Source organism: Delphinus delphis, chromosome 7, assembly GCF_949987515.2.
Source record: "Delphinus delphis chromosome 7, mDelDel1.2, whole genome shotgun sequence".
Lineage (NCBI taxonomy): Eukaryota > Metazoa > Chordata > Mammalia > Artiodactyla > Delphinidae > Delphinus > Delphinus delphis.
In genome coordinates, this window is record NC_082689.1 from 24,798,828 (window position 1) to 24,822,044 (window position 23,217).

The 23,217-nt window shown below is 33.0% G+C and overlaps 1 protein-coding gene and 1 pseudogene across 1 annotated transcript in view; one reads left to right on the plus strand and one right to left on the minus strand.

Annotated features, from left to right (window-relative positions):
- ERBB4 (erb-b2 receptor tyrosine kinase 4) overlaps nucleotides 1–23,217 on the plus strand; it is a 1,108,236-nt gene that overhangs the window by 351,930 nt on the left and 733,089 nt on the right. The gene's annotated exons all lie outside the window — the stretch shown is intronic.
- The window catches only part of LOC132428721 (NAD-dependent protein deacetylase sirtuin-7-like), a 53,949-nt pseudogene continuing 30,792 nt past the window's right edge, over nucleotides 61–23,217 (minus strand).

Consider the following 23,217-nt stretch of genomic DNA (forward strand, 5'->3'; position numbering starts at 1 on the left):
GTGAAGGAGAGTTATGGCCATATGGAAATTGCCCATTGTTTTTCTTCATCAAACATGAGGTTATGTTACTTTCTTTCTTTTTGTGCATTTGGTGCAGCCCCTGCCAAACTAGCTCCCTAGAATGGGGGCTGAGTCAGATGGGGGGCCCTTTCCCCAGGCAGAGCCTCCTCTCTGCTTCTGTATGACTTCTTCTTCATCCAAATACAGGGAAGTTGCCTGGCAAAAGATGGAGTTTTGCCACCTGCTGTAGAAGGAGATCTCCAGGCTCAGCTTGTCCAAGAGAGCTGCATGATGTCATCACATTTCCCATGGAGATTCAGGGCAGCCCAGTCATCCTTCAGGGTCCACTGAAAGTTCACAATATAGAGCAATGACCTCCAGCTAGGAGGCTTAGTCATACCCTAGAGGCAAGGATATATTTTTAGAATCTTTAAGCTGGAACCTAAGCACAGGATTGTGTCTGCCTTGCTGCAGTGTTGGTTGCCAACACCAAGTTTGGAGTCTTCCCCAGGGCCCCCTATTCCCAAAGTGCACAGTTGTGTCCCAGAGCTGGGAATCACACTTGTGGCAGACCCAGACTGTCTGGTATCAATGGAGGGCAGTGACAAACTGGGTGTAGAGGGAATGTAGCTCAACATAATACAAGAAGAAATCTACTTCCAGACTATGACATAGAAATCCTGCATGACTTTCTGTCCATAGCAGTCTTTCTCAAACTCTTTCAGAAATAGAAGAGGAGGGAACATTTCCAAACTCATTTAGCAAGGCCAGCATTTCCCTGATCCAAATCCAGACAAGTACATGACAAGAAAATTATAGGCTAATATCCCTGCTGAACATAGATGCTAAAATCCTCAACAAAATATTACCAAAAAATTTCAACAATACATTAAAACGATCATTCACCATGACCAAGTGAAATTTATTACAGGGATACAAGGATGGTTCAACATCTACAAATCAATCAATACGATATACCACATTAATAAAATAAAGGATAAAATGATACGATAATCTCAATAGATGCAGGAAAAGCATTTGACAGAATTCAACACTGATTCATGAAAAAACTCTCAAAAAACTGAATTATTTTTTGATAGGCCACTCCCATGGCCTTCTGGTCTGGTGACCTTATTTGAAGTTCTGAGGAAAACAGTTAATACTTAAAATGGAAAGCAATTAAACAGGCTGTAGATTTTACTAAATATGGTTATGAAGTTAGAGTATCAAGCAAGTTGGAGGCTAGTGATTATTCCTATCATCCTGTTTTTTTTTAACTTTTTATTTTATATTGGAGTATAATTGATTAACAATATTGTGATAGTTTCACGTGTACAGCAAAGTGATTTAGTTATACATTTAGTATAAATTTAGTTATACATATACATGTATCTATTCTTTCTCAAATTATTTTCCCATTTAGGTTGTTACGTAATATTGAGCAGAATTCCCTGTGCTATATGGTAGGTCCTTGTTGGTTATTCATTTTAAATATAGCAGTATGTACATGTCAATCCCAAACTCCCAATCTGTCCCTCCCTGCCCTTCCCCTCCTATCATCCTGCTTTAAGGAAATCTTGCCATTTGCTCAGCAAAATTATATTTACTTGAGAAATTGAATGAATGCATTTATATTTGTATTTTTTCACACAATTACTCTAGGCTTTTACTCATATCAGTTGTTAGAAAGATATAAACATTTTCAAATTATGCAGGTCCCATGTCAGTGCTTTGGGATAATATGAGAGGGCTTTGCACTATTACAGTATCTTTCATCTGTTCCTGTAAACATGTAAAATCGGCTTTTAAAACTGCTCTCTTATGATCGTACAACTCATTAGAATTCCTGTTGAATTTCTACTCATTTCTGAGACAACAGTTCACCATTAAGCCCTCATGCATAGAATGTGGAACTATTACTCTTTGTACCCCCATTCTCCTCCACAAGTATGTTTTATTAATTCATTCAATGAGTGAATCATGAATACTGTGTTATAAAGTGTCAACTATATGCCTGGCTCTTAGCTAATCACTAAGGACAGAGTGATCAGGAAGATACAGTCATGGTCTTTCAGAGAAGGCTGATATTAATTGCAACTGAGAATGTTAAGTATTCAGCAGCGCAAGGTGCTAGGTAAGAAATTGTCATGAGCACCTGCCTTTGAGTATGTTTGTATGCTGTGTGTGTGTGTTTGTCCTCTCCAGGGAAGGCTTCTACCAGAAGTAGTGCTTAAATGGATATTTGAGGGATGAATGGAAGTTTGGTAAAGATTAGAGGAAGAGATACTTGTAGAAGCTACAGTTAGTACAAGCAGTAACTGATGATGTCCTAGAGTGACATAAAGAAGGTGGAGTAAAGAAGTGAATGAGAAAAGGTGTAAGGCCTTCAAAGAATGTCGATTATGTCCTTATAGCCACAGTCTAAATGAGCTTTCTGAGGCAATTACTTTTTCTACGCTTACCTTCCTTCCTATTCTATCTCTATACTCATAATCTTATGCTGGAAAACAATTTGGGTCATTCAGGTAAGAGGCATGGCAAACAGGCTGTTTGCTTGGTTTGCTGAGGGGAGAAATGTCTTCTCTTCAGTCTGGAGTATTGGGTGGGAAACAGCAAACTTATTGACCAATAAAATTCCCTTACCACCATTTAGTATCTCTAAAAGAAAACAGTGTGCATTTAGTAGGACAAACTCTTGTTATTAAAAAAAAAATTATGTTGAAAACCAACTTTTAATTTTAATATGGGCTATATTGATTTCATTTAGAATCATACTCAATATTTCATTATTCATTAGGAAAGAAGATGTCCAGTACAAAATGATAAATAGATTGAGAGATTGCAACGAAGCAACCTCTGGATGCTGAAAGTGCAAGATAAATATGCCAGTATGGTTGCTTTCTTGTGAAAGTTCTCTTCCTGGCTTCTTGTAGTCTTTCTTATTGTTCTCTCCTCACATGGTGGAGAGAGAGAGAGGAAGGACTCTCTCTCTGGTGTGTTTTTTATAGAATCACTATTCTAAGGGATCTAATTCTAAGGGATCAGGGCCCCACCCTAATGACCTCATTTAATCTGTTACTTCCTTATACTCCTTATAGGCCTGTGTCCAAATACAGTCACATTAAGGGGTTAGGGCTTCAGCATATGACTACTGGGGAGGGAGAGGCCAATTTGGTCCATAGCACCAATAATAAGTGAGAAAGTCAGAGTTTCAACAAGTTGTTATAATAACAGCTGTACTCTCTGAACCTTTAGTTTCTACTGCATTCCTAAAAGTAAGTGGGAAAAAAGTACTTGCTATAGAATATTGGGGAAATATCATAAAACACTCTTTTCTCTAAGGTAGCAGGAAAAATAAAAGTTATAATACATTTTGGGAAAATATATATAGAGTAGCCATTTTCATAATGACTTTGTAACAGTTTCTTTTGATATCAAAGAAATAGCATATGCACACTAAGGTGAAATATGTAATATGCATTTAAAAATGGTTATGTTTAATATCTCAACATACAGTCTGTATTGTTATTAAATAAGGAAAATTTTCATATGCAGAAAACACAGAGAATCCATCTAAGTTGAACATTTCAAGTGTCTGTGACAACAATTTTATTTTCATAGAAAAGATTATGAATCGTCATGTAAAGAAATTATGGGGTCAGAAAGTCTCCAGTATAGCACAGATGCTATTAAAGTTAAGAAGATGGAAACATCTAAAATGCTTATTGTATGTTCTGATATACATGTGGATTTAAATTTAGTCCAATAAAATACATCAGGAGAGTGTTTTTCTGAGTTAAAAATTATTTTGAAACTCTACTTCCATAGTTTCCTTAAAGTATAAAAGAATGAAAATGAATAAAGTTCCTTAAACTATATATTTAGATACTTACTGTTCATCTAATTAAGAAATTATGATACAGAAAAATACATATATATATATATATATATAGTTTTTTCCCTTTAGATAAGCAGTTATCAGCATGTAATGCCAGAAGTGTTGCTCAGAGTGATGCAACTGTTACTGGCATATTTTGGCAGTTTCTGTTTAAGATGTCTATCTCCTTCCCTGATAAACTCAGTAAGCAGTAAAGCTCACCTTCTTAGTGTTTTGAATTCTCACTGCCTCCATCCATCCAATACCACTGTCAAGATCTCCATATGAAATCCATGTTTCTCATGTTGCATTTCAAGACTAATGAAGTGTCTTCCTTATCATCATTATTCCTTTCCTCTTCTTCTAAATCTCAATTGTATCCTATTCCAGTATAAGCTCTTGCCTTAGCCATTTTTATATATTTCAAAATTTGTCTCTCCTTTTCCAGGTCTCTTTTCTTCTATGAAATCTTTCTCCAAGATAATTAAGCATATTATATAATATGTTATAGTAGTATGTACCAAGGAGAAAAACCAATGAGAGAGTATCCTGGAATTTTAAATAAGGTGTTACGTGGAAGGCTTCACTGAAAAAGTGACTTTTGAATGAAAGCCTAAAGAAAGAGAAGGAATTAGCCTTGTAGATATAAGAGGGAAGCACAATCCAGGCAGAGGGAACAGTGGATGGAGATGCTAAGTCAGAAACATGCCTGGCATGTACAAGAGACTCATCTTTAACCAGTTCTTTTTTTCTGTTTTCAAGCTTTGTAAATATTCTTTAAATAAGGGGGATATAGACCGTAAGAGAAGAGATCATATAGCATAAAATAAGCAAATATTTAAATCCTTTCAGGACTTCCCTGGTGGCACAGTGGTTAAGAATCCGCCTGCCAATGCAGGGGACATGGGTTCGAACCCTGGTCCGGGAAGATCCCACATGCCGCGGAGCAACTAAGCCCGTGCACCACAACTACTAAGCCTGAGCTCTAGAGCCCACAAACCACAACTACTGAGCGCATGTGCCACAACTACTGAAGCCCGCGCGCCTAGAGCCCGTGCTCCACAAGAGAAGCCACCGCAATGAGAAGCCTGTGCACTGCAACGAAGAGTAGCTCCCACTCGCCACAACGAGACAAAGCCTGCGTGCAACAACGGAGACCCACCAAAGCCAAAAATAAATAAATAAATAAATCCTTTCATCAAGTAGCTACTTTTTTGCAATATTGTTTGCAATAATATATATTAACCTCTGCAACTCAATTTTAAAGAAGTGTATGCTTTTGATTAGTACAGTCTGATTTAATCTTTCACCTAATTGTTTAAATTTCAAAAAAAGGTAAAACTATTCATAAAGTCATATACATTCTAGAAAAGAATGGCAGGATGAAAGAAAGGAACTTACACTTCCTTATATGATACAAAGTTAGGTTCTAGTCTATACTCTTTGAGTAGATGACCTCCTCTGTTAGATAAAATTCTGTCTCCTTTAAGCAGGTAAAATTCTATTCATTTTATAGATGAGATTAGATGTAAAAAGTTCAAGTAACTTGTCCAGATCAGAAAAGTAATAAATTGCAAGACTCAATCTGTCGTATTACAAAGTCTATGCTGTTTTATAACTATGTAATTTGTTTATGACATTATATATAAGCAGTCTTATCCCAAAGAATCCCTAAAAAATGTTTCAGGTCTTAAACTTGTTCTTGTTATCCTATATTTAATATAGCATGAATAACATTAACAAACTTAGATCTGATTCCACTTCAGTTGAAATAATGTTTCATGATTCTTTGAGTTCATAACTAATATGTTTTATAGCACATGGTTAAAGACAAATTAATTTCCCTTCTTTCATATATTATCATATGAGAACAGATGCTACTGTTTCAAGTACATAGCATTGTTCACTGGAAAACAAACAGATTATTCCATTAATTGAAAAAGTCTTTTTAATATAAATCATGATCTACTATCATTGTTCAAATTGACTCCACTGTCTTTTATCTCTTTAATGTGACTGAATCGGCTACATTTCTCTTATTCTAGCTCTTATCACAAGGATTTTTATGGCAATCTTTTATTCTTGACAAAAGTTTTATTATACCATCACTGATCATTTTAATAGGAAGAGAATGAAAGAATTTGAAGAGATTACTTTTCTAGAATATGTTTATACCCAATTCCATTTTAGAAACTCTTGCAGAATAGGCATTTATAAATATCACTGTACTTAATTGTACTTATGAAAACCTTATTAAAGAGTTTTTTTCAGTACTTGTCAGAAAAAAAAGGATGGTGAATTGCAAACCATAGTATGCATGATCATGCTACTTATGATACCTTAAAACTGTAATAAAAGAACTTTCAAGAACAGAACATAGAGATAGTTCATCATGCATGTGGGTGAAAGTATGTGGCATTAGGTATAAGCCATCATCAGCTATTTGTTTCCTTTTTAATATTTAATGTATAACATAAAAAGTTCACTGCCAAATACATGTAGTGCCTCATTTAATCCCGTTCAATAATTACAAACATAAAACCATTTTATAACTGTATCTAAGTAATTTGCTTAAGGACACAGAGTCAGAAGGGCAATCCTAGGATGTGAACCCAGACACTTTGACTTTAGTGGTATCCCTCTCTTAAGCATTATTTGACTACCGCCAATTACCTTTCTCCCTGGCTTGTGTCAGATCCTGTGCTAGGTGCTGGGGTTGCAGTGGTATATACGATAGCTGTGCAATAACTGGCCAGGGTTACATTGACAGCCTGTTACCGTAAAATGGGTCTGTGGAAACAGGACCATATGAAAAATAAATGAATTTACAAATCATTAGTTCAGTGCTGTAACCAACAAACTTATGAGAAGTCAGAACCACTGATTATAAAAATATGAATAAAATTATCATGGGTATGGTAGGAACTCACAAGAGGAAATTCTCTCCCATACATTAGGAGTCTTGAAGAAGTTAGAACAGTCTTTCTTTTGGGCTTTAGGAGTAGTATTCATGAAACTCTTTAACAATGGCATTTGACATCAGATTAAAATGTTATATAACCAACTCAGTTTCAAAAAAATTCTAACCACATATTTTGATTTTAAAAAGTGGTTATTGATGTCTTATGAATAAATGTCTATTCTAACTTTTTGATTCATGTTGCTATCAAATTGTTTTTTTTTAATAAGAGAAGACAATGCCATTTGTTATTACTGACATATAATGAGGCTTATGACAAATAAAAACTATGGTATTTGATAACTGAATGGAGTTAGTCTGCAGGCATTGGTTTAAATTTCAACATTTGAGGATTTTTTTGAATTCAGAAGGTAAATGGCACAGTTTTAACTAACAAGATAAAAAATGATAATTTAAAATTAGAACTTGCTTAAAATAATTTATATTTGCATTAAAAAGTGATTTCCTGTTGTTGACTGAGAAAGAAATTTCAAAAACCTATAGTTTTTTTTCTGCTTTGGCTAGAAATAAAGGTAGAAATACAAATATGGAGACCTGATTTGTGTAAAATTTTACAAATAAATGATATTCTGGGAGAGACAGAAAGTTTTAGAATTGTGTAACCATTGGTTGCTGATGTTACCTCTGGAAGCCAATCATAGATACTTATAGTCAAGGGAGACTTTGATTCACATTTCTTTACCCAAGCACAGCCAAATGGAAAAATCATATATTTGGTTTAGAAACAAAACAGTTAACATTTTGTAAAAAAAAAAAAAAAAAATTAGAAAGAAAAAAATGATAGAGTCTTTTGCTTCATTTGGAGGACAATTTCTAATTATTAATGTAAAAAAGTAATTTACTTTACCAGTAATAGAATCCTTAGTAATTAGAAGGCAAAATACTCCAAAGATGAGATATCATTGTTTGTAAAATCAGTTACTAACTTATTTTGTAAAAATAGAAAAAAAATAGATCTGAATAGATTTTATAGATTGCTTAATTTATGCAAGTTTTAAAACATTAAAACTTGACGTTTTCTGTTGATAATCATTATCATTTTAGAGATTTATGTTTGGCTAACCTTGGATAAATCAGATAATATTTAACTATCCAAAAGGATGAATAATAAAACAAATAATCTTTCAATAACGTGACTGGCCTTTTGAATTTCACTGGTCATTTATTTAGAAAGAATTTCTTACTTTCCCCAAACTAGTTTTTCCATTTCCTGATAGTAGGCAGGATTGGAGATTAAGATAATGATATCTTTCTGTGACCTGAGTGACATATAAAGTTCAGAAATATCCAGCTGGTTCATGAGTGATTTATTACCTTCTTCCAAACAGTTATGAAGTGGACGGAGACTAGATTGAATTAATAACGTGTTTAGGCTATGAGATTTCAGGAAGGATTTTAATTACTAGAGTGTTGTTTTCATGGGTGCCAATGTGGTCTGTGATGTCAAAATGTGCACAATGTTTTCATATTTTCCAAAGTAACAGAGTGGTTTGTTAAAAGTTGTTTAGATCATGTCATTCCTCTTTTCAAAACTTTCCTAGTGCCTTCCATCTCATACACAAAGTCAAAATCTTTGCAAAGGTCTCCAAGTTCCTATGACACCCACACTCCATTATGTTTTTGAGTTCTCTTATTGCCTTTCCTCCTCCTTCACTCACCTTCAGCTGTAGCAGCCTAATCATTGACTTTTGAATGAACCAACCTTGTTTCTGCCTGAAGGTCTTTACTTGCTGCTCCCTTGGTGTGGATTCTGCTTCTCTCTCACACCTGTAAAAATAATTTGCCTCTTGCTTTAGGTTTTTACTCAAATGCTACTTTCCCAGTGAGGCCTTCCCTATGCCACCCTATTTAAAATTTCAACCCATATTCCTCTTCTCTCATTTTTCCTCCTTAGTATATATTACTATATCATACTGTATAATGTGTGGATTTATCTTTTATTTTCACCTATCTCCCTAGATGTAAGCTTCTTAAGATCAGGGATTTCTGACTTGCTTGTTTACTTTTGTATCCTCTGTGTCTGGCACATTGGTAGATGCTCAGTTAATAATTTATATAAAATTATTTATATAGATAATTTATATAATGAAATAAAATGAATTTCTGTGAATAATTGATATAAAATTAGTGTTTTATTGTTATTAATATAATATTATTAGTATAATTAGCTGGTATACATAAAAAGAGTTTACCAGAAATTAGTCTACATAAAACCAATAATTTTAACTGATATTTTACTTAACTGATCATTCATCTTGTTTTAAAAAATATGCCTGCTCCATGTTTAAGAATCATATTTGTGATATAGATCTAGCCTATAGTGAAATTAGCCTTATTACTATTACCTTATTACATTGATTTATATGGTATTGTTAAGATGAACTTGATTCATATATTTAAATATTTCAGTATCAAAATATATCCTCAGTGCCTAGTATGTGTTTAGTATATAGCATAGTATATAGCAGGTCCTGAATACATATTTATTGACTCAATGAATGGATGAATGTAGAAATGATACATGTGAACTTTTGATAAACCAAAGAAAATTAATACCGCCGATAAAAGCACCACCATTTTAAATAAAATTACATGCTCATTTAAATGAAGAGAGGTATAATGAAGTATTTGTTTAAATGAGTTTACCACATTTCAAAGGCAATTTATAGTACAATTCTAACTTTGGAACCAAATTAATATTCATTTGACAAACATTTCTTGAGTGTTGCTATCATTGTCTAGAAAATAGGATGAATAAGGTTGAGTCTTTCCCCATGATCTTTCTCTTCTCAGTCCTCCGCTTTCTTTCTCTCATACACACACATAAACGCACATATGCAAACATACTCACACATGATAAGTGTCAACAAAACAAAAAGATAATAGGAATGTGTAATAAGGTTATATGATTGTTAACATATGGTACACATGAGAGTTTCACAGAAGAGGCAGACACTCAAATAAACCATTGCTTTCTGGACAGCAAGCCAAAATATTGGGGGGTACTGTAGGCTGTTCTAGCATAGTGTCAGTGTCATTCCCTTTAGATGAATTTTAAAATATAGAACGTGCTTCGGAAACTCTGATTTACTTTTTTAATGAAGGAAATATTTTGACATAGTTATCTTCAGAATGAAGCAATACTATTATAAAAATATTAGGAATAAAAAGCCAATTTTAGCTAGTTAAAAGTCTTACATGTTTCTCATCATTTCTGAAAATATTTATTGATTAAATCAATAATGAAAAAATCCAACCTGGATACACCTTATTACAACAATCCAGAATGCCATACAGAGAGGCACAGGCTCCACTTAACATGTTCAGTAAGCCCAAGCTGTGTTAGAATTGGGGCTAAAATAAACACTCCTAAAATGTGTTAAAATATTGTAATATATTTAGAGCAGATTTCATGTAAAGAGGAAAACAGCATGCTCCACTGATTTTTATGTGTTTTTAAAGGTAATTTAACATCGTTATGGTTTCATGCTAATATGTTCATAGGAAAGAGAGAAAATAATCAACAAGTATGGGGTAATTAATCATAAGGGTAAGTTATAAAAGAAGGAAAACTTGGATAATTAAATTTTAAATGAACTTCCTCAATATCTAATTGATGAATTCTGAGAAAAGAGAAACGTATGTGTAAGCATCTGAATTTTTGTTAGTTTTCCTTCCAGCTTGAATTCAAAAGAGTTGACATTTTTGCAAATTCTTCCTGGAAATGTATTTGACAAGTGCTACTTTCAAACTCAGAAACAAATACTACCCTACTGACTGATTGATTCCTTGGTCCAGGTTTATAAAATCACTCTGGAACAGACTATATTTAACATGAATCGTAGGTTTGTGCGATGCTAATTAATTAGTCATATGATAATAATTAGTTAGCACCCCTCAATTGCTCAAGTGAACATATTTCTTTTTGGATCTTCCTGCAGAGGAAATGCACTATTCTCTTTTTGGAAGAGCATATCAGTAATTCAAAATTAATTTTGAATTTGTTTGCTTCTAACAACAAATTCTTTTTGACCTACAAGTATTGCAAAGTTGATAGCCAGTGGTCTGATTAGCGCTATTATTATATTTATTAGGCAAACACTTTTAAGCCAGACAATGTTCCAAACTCTTCTAAAGATACATTTAGAACCAAATACTAGGGAAGACTTTAGCAGTTTACATATATGACTTTTCCTATTTGTCTACATATTCCTTTTCCCTTATGTCCCTTAAAGAGATTGGTTGATTTGCCACTGAGTGTATCTGTGCAGGTTAATCTCCCCAAGATGGTATGAAATTAAATAGATCTTTTCTATTTTGTGTAGTGTAGAAGAAAGGAGGCTTTGTTAAACTAAGACCATCATCAGTGTCTGTGGTGAAATTATTGTTCTATAATTATTAGCTACCATGACCTTCTGAAGAATTTTAAACAAGGAAAGTCCAGATAACTGAGCATCTTTAATAAACTTTTTGTTTTGTTAAAAATTCTTCACTTCCAGTCATCTATTACCTTAACATGTCTGCAAATAGTTTAACTACATGAATTACTATTTGACTCTGTCCTGATGTCAACTAATATTTTTTTCTTATTTCACTGGACTGACTATGCTAGGAACATAGCTCAGACTGGCATTCTGTGAATTCTGACCAGTTTTTTGGCCGTCCCTAGAGTCTCTTGGACCAGAAGATCAGTAAATATTCCATATTTTTTTGGTATAAGAAAATCTGAGTTGGTTAGTGCTAATTGCTCATCCCTAATAATTTAAAAATTGGAAGTTTCTGGTTGGCACTTTCATGAGCAGCCTTGAGGAACCCTACAAGTCTGAAGTATATCTGATAATTCAGATAAAGCTTGTTTTAAAAGGTAGGCCAGGCTCTCTATAATGCTTTATGGTCTTAGAACTTATCTGCATGTACTGGCAGGTAGCTTAAGAAAGCTATGTAGTCTGATTTAGGTGGTCTCTCCTCTGTGACCCTAAGAACAAGGCTTATAAGCACGAGAGAATCCAAAGTTTGTTATGTACCCATGTCAAATCTCATTAAATAATTATGTTCTTGGATTTGGGTAACTTACATAGGCCTGTCAGTATATATATTAAATCTCTAATGAGGTTCATTCATTCATTCAAATTTTAATGTAATATATACTGTGCAATATACTAGAGGTTAAAAAATAATAGAACAATGTGTAGAAAAATAAACAGAAAATTAAAATACTTATTTGTGATTAGTAATGAGTTAATAGCTGTAAGTAGTTTGGGGTCACTGGGTAAGGTAAAATTATACAAAAAAAATTTTTTTTCTAACACATGCTGGTGAGAATGTGGGGAAATTGGAACTCTTGTGAATTTCTGGTAGGAATGTAAAATGTTTTTAGCCATTGTGAAAAACAGTATGGTGATTCCTCAAAAAATTAAACATAGAATTACTGTGTGATCTATCAATTCCACTTCTGGGTATATACCCAAAGAAATTGAAATAAGGGATCTGAACAGATATTTTTACGTTAATGTTCATAGCAACGTTATTCACAATTGCCAGAAGAACATTGATGGATGAATGCATAAACAAAATGTGGTATATGGAGTCAATGGAATATTATTCAGTCTTAAAAAGGAATCAAATTCTGACACATGCTAAAACATAGATGAATCTTGAAGACATTATGCTGAGTGAAGTAAGCCAGTCACAAAATGACAAATATTACATGATTTGCTCATATGAGGTCCCTAGAATAGTCAAATTCAGAGGCAGAAAATAGAATGGTAGTTGCAGGGGACTGAGGGGCAGGAAGAATGGGGAGTTGTTTTTTAATTGATACATAGTGTCAGTTTGGGAAGTTGGAAAACTTCTGGAGATGGATGGTGGTGACAATTTCACAACAATGTAAATGTGCTTAACGCCACTTAACTGTACACCAAAAAAATGATTAAAATGCTAAGTTTTATGTTATGTATATTTTGACACAGTAAAATAACTTACCTATTAAAAAAATAGAACATTTTCGAAAAGGTAATAGTACTATCTTCAATCAGTCACGGTAGTAAAATGGGAATTTTTCCTTTTAATAAGGGATTTTTTTTCTATAAATTAAGCATTCTTTTATGAGTATTCCTTCTATAAGTTAGAACATATGTTATTATGATTTGGGTCTATTTGCTGAACTATCATAAGAGTCTTCTTACCAAATGTCTTAACCATTGAGCAACTTCATAGTTTGAGTCTTGAGAACACCTGTCTTAAATAGGTGAAAATAAAAATTAAAAAGTTTATCCATCAAATGTATATTTTCCCACTTAAAATTCTCTTATTATAGTTGCAAGTTTAATAAAAATTTTCAAGTTATAATTTAAAGAACTGAATATGAATTTTAGAGTGTGCTCACTTTTCTATAGACCCTTAGAAAACACTACTTAACTGTATAGTTTCAGAGACCAGTAAACATAAATTTCTAACAGCTTTTTATAAAGAGAAATAGTTTTAAACAAACAAAGCAATACAAAATCTGGAATAAAGACACAGTGGCATCTGTGAAATTGTCAGGTTTATTATGGGCAATTTCTCTAAGTACTTCTAGGCCCTATAGACAGAAAACTTAGGTTGAAATCAATGCTCTGTGTTTATGGTACTAGCCATACAATTTTTTTAACATCTTTATTGGAGTATAATTGCTTTACAATGGTGTGTTAATTTTTGCTGTATAACAAAGTGAATCAGCTATACATATACATACATCCCCATATCTCCTCCCTCTTGCTTCTCCCTCCCACAATCCCTATCCCACCCCCTAAGTCAGAAAGAGAAAAACAAATACCGTATACTAACACATATATGTGGAATCTAGCTATACAATTTTGGGTGAGATATTTAGCAGTGTTAAACCTCAGTTTCCTTGTATATAAAATAGTAATGACATTACTTTTCTCATAGGTGTGTGGTTACTTTTCTCATAGGTGTGTGAGATGACCAAGGTCCACGATCATTTATTCAAAATTCTGAAATCCATAAAGCTTTAAAACTAACAGTTTTTTTTCTTTTTTTAAGTTGGGTCCAAAATTAATTTAGCAGAAAACCTTACCTAAACTGACTTGAGACAATTTTTAGCCTTTATTGATCCCACTCATTGTGGCTTTTCATATTTTACTGTGAATTATTAAACTCGTTAAATATGGGGTGCTGCTCAACCCAGATGGGGCATGACATAAAATGGTACATGCACTTGAATTACCTAAAATCCTAAACATATCTGGCTCTAAGGAACTGGCGTGAGGGATTGTGCATTTCTATACAGAAAACACTAAATAAAATACTTTGCACATATTCAGCCCTTAACTTAGCTGTTATGATTATTAATTTGGGCACTTGTAAGAACTTGAAGTTAGAAACCACACTATTTCATTTAAGATATGGTCAAAGGAGTCACTTGAACTGATGTAAAATTTGGCAGATCAGTAAACAAGTACTATTACCTAAGGATTAGTGCTTTTATGAGATTTCTGCTTCTTTCCTTACATACAATGTAAAATTGTATTGCATCATTTAAATTTTTCAGGCCAAATTATTACAAACTACTGTATTAAAATTGCTTATATTAAGAAGTCACCTTTTAAAAGTTGACTTCTATCAAAATAATTTTATTTTTGAATGCATATTTCTGGTTATGCATGATTGATTATCTTACAATTAAAAAAAAAAAAAACTTTCCATTTTCTTGCCCTACCCTTACTTCTCAGTTGTGCCATAAAAGAATGAACACTGTGACTAGAGGGAATCAGGCATATTCAATTCCTTAGTTCTGGTCAGTTTGTTTCCTGGGTTACTTACAAGATGGGATGTAAACATTTCTGAAATGAGCTCTTGAAATACACTTTTTTTTTTTTTTTGGCGGTACGCGGGCGTCTCACTGTTGGGACCTCTCCCGTTGCGGAGCACAGGCTCCAGACGCGCAGGCTCAGCGGCCATGGCTCACGGGCCCAGCCGCTCCGCGTCATGTGGGATCTTCCCGATCCGGGGCACGAACCCGTGTTCCCTGCATCAGCAGGCGGACTCTCAACCACTGCGCCACCAGGGAAGCCCTGAAATACACTTTTTAAATATGATTTTTACAGGTGAGATATGGAGAATGTTAAGCATGCATTTGTTTATTTTTATTTTAGAAAGATAATGTTCATGAAAACAATAAGGAACTTATGAATTATGCTTGTATCATATCAAAAATTATGCCTTAGAGAATTTCTGTTATCTACTATAACCACTTATATTTTTTGCTAAATTAGGAAGCCTAAAATTATTTTATGAGAACCACAAGTATCTTTTTAAAAGCAATGTTTCATTTAATTAATTTAATATTAAAAATAGCCTTATTTAAAAATATGTAAGAAAAGTAGGACTTCTACTGATTTGTTATGTGGCAAACTATTAATAGCAGTCTAAGAAGTAAATATTTTTCAAGGCTTTTTTCTGAATCTGAGAATTTTTTTTTGTTTTTCTTAGAATGTGGCACCTTTAGCAATGGTCAGCTGTCCAAGACAACTTACAAGTGATAACTATTGGTATTCAAAATCCTTTAAAATACTGACAAACTGGTATTTTTAAGGGATGGGAAAAAACAAACTTATATTACCAAATTTATAATATATTCCGACAAGTGAGGACTCTGGTAATACCTACAATGAAATAATACTTGTTACAGTTAACGGTGAATTTTATGCAGTCATTTTCTTACACTATATAAAATTTAAAAAATTTATTAGGATTTTACTGCAATGTAACATGCTGCAATATTTCAGCTTCTCAAAATAGTGTGTGGGCAATCTCTGAACTTTCTGTATTAAATTTTTAATGCATTTTCATAAATATGGCTTCTGTAAGTGAAATATAAACAGTTTTTATTTATTTTTTCATATTAATAATTTAGAGTCTTTATACCCCTAAAACCCTAAACATTTTCCTTTCCATATAGCTAAATAGATGGAAGTACACCATTTTGATAATTCTTTTTGAGAAGCATCACTTTTCTTTTAAAATCTGACTATGAAGGCATTAAAAGCCTTCAGATATGCCAGCAAGAATATAATTAAATTTTTTTTTTCTTTAATTATTACATTAATTTTGAACAGAGCTGTCTCAGAGGATCATCATTTTAATTTCCCAGCCGCATGTAACAATTAGATCTGTGCAATTATGACTTAAACAATGAACATTCTCAATAGGTTAATGTATTATTAAGCAACAGCTAACAGGTTGTATGATCCTAATGAGAAAGCGCCAGGTTGTATTGTCAGCACATATTTGACACAAATGGTATATTGTTGCAAACAGTGACATGTGACACATGTATTGTCCCTGGAACAGAATATCCTAGTTTAATGCTACAGTCATTTAAAGGACAGAAAATAGTTTCTTGGCTTTTGTGTTCATTAAAGATAAATCTTGGACTGCCTTGTAGGCCAAAATAAAACATTAGTTTTGAAAGGAAACAAAGTGTATATATATATATACATTATTTCTCTTCACCTCTTCCCTAAATTTTTTTTCCTCTTCCTAACACATATGTTTCATAATTTAACTTTGTTCTTTTAAATTGTTCAGAATTTAGCAATTCTGTGTTATATTCTGTTCATCTTATAGATATGTGCTGATAAATCTTCAACATTTTTTAGCTTTTATTGCTTTGCATGACTATAAAAAGTTAATAACAGATTTATATTTTGTTAGCATTTGTGCTGCAGATGCAGGAGACATCTTAAATTCTAATTTAATGCACCTTTAAAGTCCTTTTTATTAGCCTGTTAATTCCCAGCTGTACTGTTTTATTGAAATGTGCATTACATTTGTGCCATAGTCAAAACAGTGGTATAGATCTAGAATTGTAAGGAAAAAATATCTCTAGTAGTTGGATAAACTACACACTCAACAAAGTCTAAAGGGCCCACTGTAAACATTGTGGGCCCCTTGAAGTTGTAATAGTAATTACATATCTTTTAGTATTATAGACAAAGAATTACACATATCCATAGGTAAGAGATTTTATTGGTAGGTAAAAGTAAGACATTTAATATTTATGACAATTATTAAATTCCATTTTAAACATGAATTTTATTATATAGTTTCAGAAATATATATGCCTAGAAATCTAGATTCACTAATATGTAATAACAATACTTCCTTAAGAACTACAATTGTAGTGTTCTAAGAGGTCAATGCATTTCACATGGATGAAAACTTTTCTATGTGGTTTAATGTAATAAGGAAATGTGCATTTGTTATGCTCAAAGGCCAACCTGATTTTAGTATTTCTCTCACCAGAGCTCCTGAACCATTTTATGACTCTTGTTAGTATTCTGTGTATGACCCAGCAGGTGTCAAGATAGAGAAGATTGGGGAAACAGATAGTCCACCTCTAATTAAATACCAGACATCTCCCCCACCATTTTTATTTGCGTTTCCCCAAATGGGAAAGCAGATGGCATCACTTGAGCCTATGTAGTGACAACCACCTTTTAAAATTTCTGCTGAAATGGATAAATGGTGACAATGCCAGTTCAGCCGTTACAGCTCATACTCATAATGGACAAGATGGCAGATTAGTTGGGAGGGCATTAAAGCACCCTGGAGGTATAAATATAAGCCATCTTCGTTGCCACTGCATCAGTCCAGCCATATCCAAACCCAGGGAGAAAAACATGTGGGTCTTGCTTTATTTTGTACATAGCAGGAGCTGGCAGTAAAGTTACATGGTAAGATAGATTTCCAACATTTTCCCTGCCATTAATTGTAATTTTTCAAGGTTTCCTCGGTGACAGAGTTTACAAAAGGGAGCTTTAGTAAAACTATCATTTGTTTCATGGATCAATATGGTTTAGGGAATACAAAACAACTTTAGTTGTTTAAAAATAGAAACTATCAGAGGGTGTCCCCCTCCTCCCCATGGATATCAAATCATGCTATTGATCTGTCTACAGCGTAACTGTGAAAAATTTTCAGATATCAGGTGGACTAGCTGGGAATACAAATAAAGCCACTCTACTAACGAGGATAGTATATGGTTCCTGAGAGACCTCCTGAGTATCCCAGTATGAATCCTTCTCTAAAAGATGTGGCCTCTGTCTATGATAAGACCATGAAAGATAAGAAAAGGCTTAAGACCAAAAGTATTATTGTTCTATTTTTTTCCTATTTGTTCTCTTTTCCTATATCTTTCACCATTTGTCCAACAGATTTCATCAAGTAATTCTGAAAAAAAAATGTTAAAATGGAAAAACATATATGGAAAGCAACATAAAATAAACACAGACTGAAATATAATCTCCACATATATGCAATAGTAGTATGATTACAATATTTAGAGGAAAGAGAATTGAAATAAATAATTATGAAATCCAGGAATTATTGCCCTCAGTGCACAAATTAATTTGAAGGATTAACAAAGTTCTATTTCAATTTAGGATAATGCCTCACACAGCTAGTCTGTCTTGATTTTAAAGACTGAATGTTAGGGGTACTTAGAATTATGGCACGAAGGAAATGAAAAAGAACACATATACCTACAAGTAGGTTGTAAATTTTTCTGTTTCTCAGTATGCTTTTAATTTAAAAAAAATATAGTCAAAACTCATTTGCAGTGCAGAAAAATAAGAAGATTCCTTAAACCAGTGGTTCTCAATGGATAAAGCATCATTTAGGGGAATAAGTTAGAAATGCAAATTATTGAACAGACCTACAGAATCAGAAAATGGGGGTAAGACTCAGCAATCTGTATTATAATAATTCTTCTGCATGATTCTTTTGTAGTCTAAAGTTTGAGAATCACTTCCTTAGACCTTTGTTAACTGGAGCTACATTTACTAGTGAAATTATATACTTACTGGTAAATTGGTAATTATACAGTGGTATATTTTAACTTAATTTTTAAAAAATGCATTTAGTCCTATACTGATCAATGTTCTGATCCTTAAGGAAGGGCAGTGAAATTTAAGGAAACTTGTAGTTAGCCAAATAAACCTAATTCAGATGTGTTTGGATATTTTGTACATTACTGAGCCTACATATATTTTTTAATAGAATTCTGAAAATGCGTTCAGAATGAATGTAACCAGGTTTGGTTTCTTAATTTCTGAAACATTATTCAACTATGAATTAGATTATATTGATAAAAATATGATATACTTTATCCAAAATATCTTAAGATAAAATTTTTTTATCATTAAGATATGAAATTGGTTCATGAGATTCTTTTCACAGGTTTAAGTGTCTAAATTTTAATTGGTTAACATTGACCCTGTGGTTTGCAACATACATTGTAAAGGAACAGATGGCTGTGTGAATAATCTTCAAAATTTAACTTGACTTAAATACCCTTAAGTACCATAGGCCCCAGGTTTTTAAAGGGTAGAACCTATACAAGTAAGTTACACCATTTAAATGAATCTCCATTTTGTCTCTGGATAATAATAATAATCATATATTTGAAATTTAAAAATCTTTCTAGTTCAATAAATAAGACTTTTTACAATACATAGCTATAAATGGCTGAAAAAGAATAACATTCAAGAATTCCCACTTAGGAAGTAGTTATTCCTCTGAATATTTTATTATTTGTGTCTGTATAGACTTTACTCCCAAAAAAGAATGCTTTCATTAGTCTTACGAAGACATATTCCAATATGATGAATAATATTATAACTAAAATAGTTTTACTAGCAATAAAGATGATCTTACAATATAATTGGTTTACATCTTTGGTTCTTATCAAGTAATATTTTTAACCTGACAATGTCAAATTTTAGTGTAGCAGGTATAGTATGAGGGTTAGAAATTGCATCTGATCTAATCACTTAGGGATATTGTAAACAAATCAATGTGAACTTTTGCACCATAATAGAAAATACTTGGATATTCAGGGTGAAAGACTTACAATGAGAGAAGAAACTGTTTTCTTCCAACTGGATTACAGTAAGGCACACTTATTTTTCTTAATATTTTGTAGTATATATATCATGTGTCTATAACATATTTAGTGCACTACACTAGGTACTTCATGGAATATAAACTTGTTTATAAATTGGAACATTGGAGATTCTTATTATTGAGCCTGATATGCCACTCTTGAGAAGTAAACTTGCAAGTATTTCAAGAATGGAAAGAAAAAAGATAATAGCTTGAAGATATGCAGGGGGTTTGGAGAATTTTACAATTTTTATTTGCAATAATGAAGAAAAGAGATTGACAGAAATCTTGAAATAAAATGACACTAGGAATAGTTAAGAGTGTGGAGGATTAGCAAAAGCCATGACAGGAGTAGAGATCTGGATATACTGGGGAATAAAAGAGAACAATCATTACTCAACTGATTCTAGGAATTGTGAATTAGAAGTCACTAGTAATTTCAAATAAAATAATCAGGTTAAAGGGGGAAGGAAAAAATAATCAGAGAATAGCCACAATATCATGAATTGAGCAACATATATGGAAAATAATCTGTTTATATATCTTCAGCTCTCACTTAACACTTAACATGCATTAAATAACAACCCATATGTGAGGAACAGTGACAGGCATTGAATCTCTATCCTCATGTAGCTTATGTTGTAACAGGGAAGACAATGAACACATTGCAAGTATGAGCGTATGGGAGACTATCAGATAACATTCACCTAGTCAGAGAAGTCGTGAGGGAAGGTTACCTAAAAGAATAGCGCTTAAGCTGAGATCTGAAGGATCTAAGTAAAACAGAACAAAACACTTGTAGGTAAAAGAGGCAGCTAGACAAAATATGATTCAAACCTATTCAACAAGGGAAAAAGTGGCACTAGATGAAACTGAAGAGGTAGGCAGAAGGTAAATTGTCTTTGTGATAAAGGTCCTGTTCACTAAAACAATGAGAAGACTTTGGAAAAGTTTATGTAGGAGAGTGACACCATTAGCTTTTCAAGTTACAGAAAGCATTCTGGCTTCAAAGAAGAGAAGAAAGAAAGGTAGAGGGCGAAATGTTCATGCTGATCGTTCAGGAGGGTGTTATAGTGCAGGCTAATGTAATAGTTTAGACTAGAGTTGAAACAGTGAGGAGGGGTGGAAAGTGAGAGAGAGAGAGAGAGAGAGAGAGAGAGAGAGAGAGAACATGCAAGAGAGCAGAGAGATATTTGCAAAGAAGAATTGACAGGATTGGGGTTTGACATGATGCATGGCTGCTCATCTCTGACCTGACAAACTGCTTTTATTGTGGCTCTTTTCACCAAGACAGGGACTTCTAGAACTGTGGGGGGACATGGTAAAGTCAGATTTGAAGATTTTTCTTTGTAGTGTCTCTGAGATATCACAAGGGTATATCACTAAAGAATATCATAACATTGAAATGCAATGTCTTATTTTGTGAGGTTGTTAACTGTCGATGAGCTAAAATTAGACTTTAATGAGTGTGAGAACATATTGCCATATATCAGAACATTAGGAGCTCTCAGCCACATTATTTGTATTTGTAACATCATTTTTGTATTTCACCTCGAAGATCACTCATGCCTCTGAGAATAATTTGTATCTGCCTTTGCATTATTATTTGTTCTATTTTACAATACTGGCTACAGCCCTGAAACTCATGGTATTATCACAAGTTGGAGTCACTTAAATGTCCTTCTCCTTTGGAGTTGCATGGCATTAATTTAACAAAATAGTAACAGATTGAGTATTGAATATTTTTACATCCTGTTTTTTAAAAAAATTAACAGGTGTAAGACTGATATTCAGGTTGTCAAATTTATTTATTTTGATATTTTTGAACATAAGCTACTTCAATGATTCCATATTGTGGAATATTTATTGACAATACAAAGAAAGAACAATTTTTTTTTTTTCTGGTTGGAATCTTTAATTGGAGAAATGACCATCTCATATGCTGGTTATTGTAATTCAGTATTTTAGAAACCAGCTTCAATATTATCAATAATAATCAAATGTTTTATACAGTTCTAAAACAGTACTATAGTGATTCTGCATTTATCTAGATGGTGTAATTTTAAACGATGTTCCTCTGCTTCCCTTATAAACATTTGGGTCAAGTAAACTCCAAGTATTTTATGATCTTAAGGTTTCAGGCTCTGAGTAATATCTAAAATCTGATCTTAGTCTAAAGAAGAGAGAATAATGCAAGTCTTACATGTTTAAATTATATTTTAAGGGAGATATGCTATTTAAAAAAATAGACAAATTTTAAACTTTTTTTCATTGCTTTCACAAGATGTGAAAAGGCAAAGACAAGTATGAAATTCTTATTTCTTGAAAGAACCACTAAGATGTAAAGAAGTAGCAAACATTTTGACGTGTGTTATTTAGCTGCATACCTCCATCATTCAGTATTGTTCTTTTGAATATGTGTTGATTTAGAAAAAAAAAAAATAGACCAAATCTCTCCTTGGATTTTCTCATAAATTTTTGTTGGCTTATTATTCTTTGACTCTTCGGTTTACTTTGCCTAAAGAAAGAGCAGGGAAGAAGGACACATTTAAGACCATTAGGAAAAGGAATATAGTAAAATTTGATTAAAATCAGTTCAGGAACAATTTAGTGAGATTAAGGAAGAACCTGATTTATAGGTTATCTCTTCACACCTACACTTGTTTGAGTGTTTTAATTGTCTTTACCAGTGAAATAAATAAAAAAATGAGCTAAGTCAGATAAACATATATGCAGTTTGACTGATTTGACTGAGGGATATTTTACTGAGTTAGACGGATTATCTGACAGTCTTGAGTAACTAAACCAGGCAGAATGATTAAGCCAGTTTGTAGGAACACACATTGTTAATGCGAGCAGCCAAGAGCTAGGTTGCTTAACGAGGATGGCACAAGGTAGTGAGCCGTATGTTTGAAATGATTTAGGTGACGCTTGCCAGAGGCAGAAATGGGCTAAATGACCTCTGGAGGCACTTCCCAGTCCTATGTTTCTCATTTAATCTCATTTTAATTTTTAAATCTATATGAAGGATACAAACATATTTTGTTTCAAAATGCCTTGGGTTCAGTTAGGTGACAGACAATTAAAAGGAATGAATTTTTTTCAAGCAAACAGTTGAATGCAATGCTAACGTAGCTGTTTTGATCAGACACCAATTACTTTAAGTTGTAAGATAATTAACTTTACTCTTTAAAACATTCATTAGACAACTGCCTAAGAAATTTTTATGTATTTATTTGCATGTTTAGAACATGAAACATAGTCATAAAATATTGAAATATGTCTTTATACTTTTATACTCACCAAGAGAAATAAAACTCTCCCAAAATATGCTTATAATTTAACTTCTTTCTTCCCCTCTCTGTCCTCGGCACCTATTCTATAGCTGAGAAACAGTTTACCTGATTTTCAG